This window comes from Centruroides sculpturatus, unplaced genomic scaffold (genome assembly GCF_000671375.1).
Source record: "Centruroides sculpturatus isolate CEXI.00-Female unplaced genomic scaffold, Cexi_2.0 scaffold1877, whole genome shotgun sequence".
Taxonomy (NCBI): domain Eukaryota; kingdom Metazoa; phylum Arthropoda; class Arachnida; order Scorpiones; family Buthidae; genus Centruroides; species Centruroides sculpturatus.
Window position 1 is genome coordinate 46522 of NW_019386033.1, and position 2890 is coordinate 49411.

The following is a 2890-nucleotide window of genomic DNA, read 5'->3' on the forward strand; positions in this document are numbered from 1 at the left end:
AGTCCTCTTTAGCAGATCGCTTATGTGTCGCGTTGCCGTAAACAAATAAACCAAACCAAACAAACAAGCACTTGTTTAGCTTAAAAATGGTCAAATCTGCAAAACATGCAGTGAAAATCTAAATGTGCATATTTTATTCACGTTTTTAATAACCTTAATATGACTCAAATTCAGTTTATACTTGGGTTATTTAACGTAGCATTTACGGGAAAAAACATGCACGTGCATAAAAATCCAACCCTTAATTATAAATCTCGTAGAAAATTCTAGACACATCACTCTTTAAATATAAAAAATTTTATTAAATTTTACAGAAATATCTATAAACTATAATAATTATAGTTTCTAGTCGTATTCACTCAAACCAACTGAAACATATCTTTTCAACTCTTTCCTTCTTGTGCACACTATGGGTCTTTTTTCCAAACCAATCGTGGGTTCAGCCAGGCCCAAAACAGGGGCATCCAGATGATGAAGGATGGACCCGGGGACAAATTATCATGAAAATATTGCCGAATATACTGTCTAGACTCGATCCCGGATCCTCCGGAGCGTTAAGTTGATCACTTAATCGTCTAGGCTATCAAACTGAAAAATAATCATCACGATGATAGTGTAATATCTTAAATACTAACGATATTAACTTAGCACAGTGAAACCTTTATAAGCCGGAATCGCACGATACCAAATATTTTTTCTAGTTTCACAGGTTTCCGTTTTAATCAGGTCTTATTGTATGTAGATACTTTTACAGCATATTTAACTTGGGGTTACAGTAAGTAATGAAAGTTCAGTAGTACCTAATTTGTTTCTATTTACTAGTTATTTCTAGTTACAAGTAGCATTACTTACAAGTTTTTTATGATTAATTTTCTAGTATTCATTCTCTAATCGTTTAAAGTACTTTTTGTCCCTCTTAGAGGAGTTAATTTGTCTAAAAACCTTTGAACAACGTACACGGGCAACAACACGAAAAATTTGGTCATTGTTTTGCGGTAATTCTGTATGAATTTCAAACAGCAACGTTCAGGAAAATGGCCGCAGTTACCAGGTAATGCCTTTGGGAAGTGATTGTTATTGCAGGTTCTTCTGTAATATAAAATTAAAAGTTTCAGCGTTGTTTTAAGAAAATTCTTTTAATTTATTTGCTAATTTAATTAATGCTATAATAATTTACATTTTTAAATTATCAAATAAAAATATTTTTTAAAAAACCTCCACTTGAAAGTCCTCCAGCTTTAATAAAAGTTAAAAATTGCCTTATTTTTTGCTAATTAAAATAAATTTGAAATTTTTATACTTTTTGATAAATTTAACACAATTTTCAACAAGTTAATTAAGATAATTTATCATAAAAGCATTTTTTAAAATACATTTTTATGTTACAATTTTTATATAAACAGATAAAATTTATCTAATTTCTTTTTTCTTTTAAAATATTTTAAAATTCAATTACATTCGAATATTTATTTTTAAACATTTCTTTTTATGATGATAACTGTTTTCATGCACAAAGGATCAATAGAGGTTGACGTTCTTATAATTTCAGAATTGTAATGTGTCGTCATCTGTCGGAAAAAATACAAACTATATAAATATTATAATTTTTATTTTAATTATCATTTTTTTCTTTCGTAAATTAATTATTATTAATTAAAATGGAGTTAATGTTATTATATTATTTGTTAATGATTTTTTATAAAATTATTACGTTATTATATTCGAAGTTATATTTATTAATATACTTGATGCCATCTGTTGACAAGATGTGAAGTTTTTATAAATAAATTAATAAATTTTATCATCATACATCTAAAAAGCAATTAAAAGCTTTTATATTAAAAATAATAATAATTAAATTTTGAAAAGTAACTTAATAAAATTAAATAGCTTCTTTTTCTATTTTAATAATATATTTTTAGAATTTTTAATTTATGTTTTCGAAATATATATTANAGAATCCACAGTAGTAGAATGGATTACACAACTGAACACTGGTTGTGGATTCGCTCAACAGCAAGATCTCGGGTTTTATCGGGTTTTCTTCACCTGTCTAACAACCTAAATAGGGGCCAGTTATTTATAGAAACTCCTCCGTTGGCATCTCCCTTGGCAGATCGCCCATGTGTTGCCCATTCCATCGAACCCAATAATTTTGGCCTCAATTAACGATTAATTTTTAATATTGAAAAATAATAAAAAAAAAAACTTTCTAAATTATATCGCCATCTATTGGAAAAGTACGAAACTACACAACAAATGCTGTCAATTTCGTCTCTTTTATAAAAAAAACCGACGTTTTTACGTAACAATCGAGTCGACGTCAGGCCTAATACGTAATAATTAAAAAGTTTCAAGGTCAGAAGATAATTATTACCTAGAAAAGGACGGCGAAATCCTTAGATGAGTAAAGACAAGGGAAGAGGTCTAAACGTACGCCATATTAACTTGACCCAAAGCATTATGGGATCGACAGAAACGGACAGACGTTATTGGTCGACGATTATTTGCAATTGGATTTTTATTTATGCACGCGGCGCGCTCTTTCCTACTTTTTCTCCCCTCCCCTTTCCTCCAACATTTGTCGGACCAATCTAATAAAAGGTTTACTGCGCAGCGCCAATGTCCATATATCAGTACAGATAATGAGAATTTCCTTCGCATTATCGTGAGACTAATAACTAAGATTATCTCCTTTGTTGAGAGTATAACACTATAGTGTTACGTTGTACAAAACTGAAGATTGTGTAGGGAGTTTATAAAATTATTTAAGCGCGCGCAAGAATTTTTTTTTAACCCATCCAAGGAACACCATCAGTTGAGGGATAGTAGGAGTTGTGTGTTTATAGAAATACATACAGTATATATATAAAGATATATATATTTATAT

The 2890-nt window shown here is 29.5% G+C and overlaps 1 long non-coding RNA gene across 1 annotated transcript; it reads right to left on the reverse strand.

Moving 5' to 3' along the window:
* Positions 1-332: 332 nt before the first annotated feature.
* LOC111613231 lies at positions 333-2485 on the reverse strand. Its single transcript, XR_002754742.1, has 3 exons — positions 2378-2485; positions 1457-1568; positions 333-1089 (listed from the first exon to the last, which is right to left on the reverse strand). It is a non-coding gene; the product is annotated as an uncharacterized LOC111613231 (long non-coding RNA).
* Between the last annotated feature and the right edge of the window lie 405 nt (positions 2486-2890).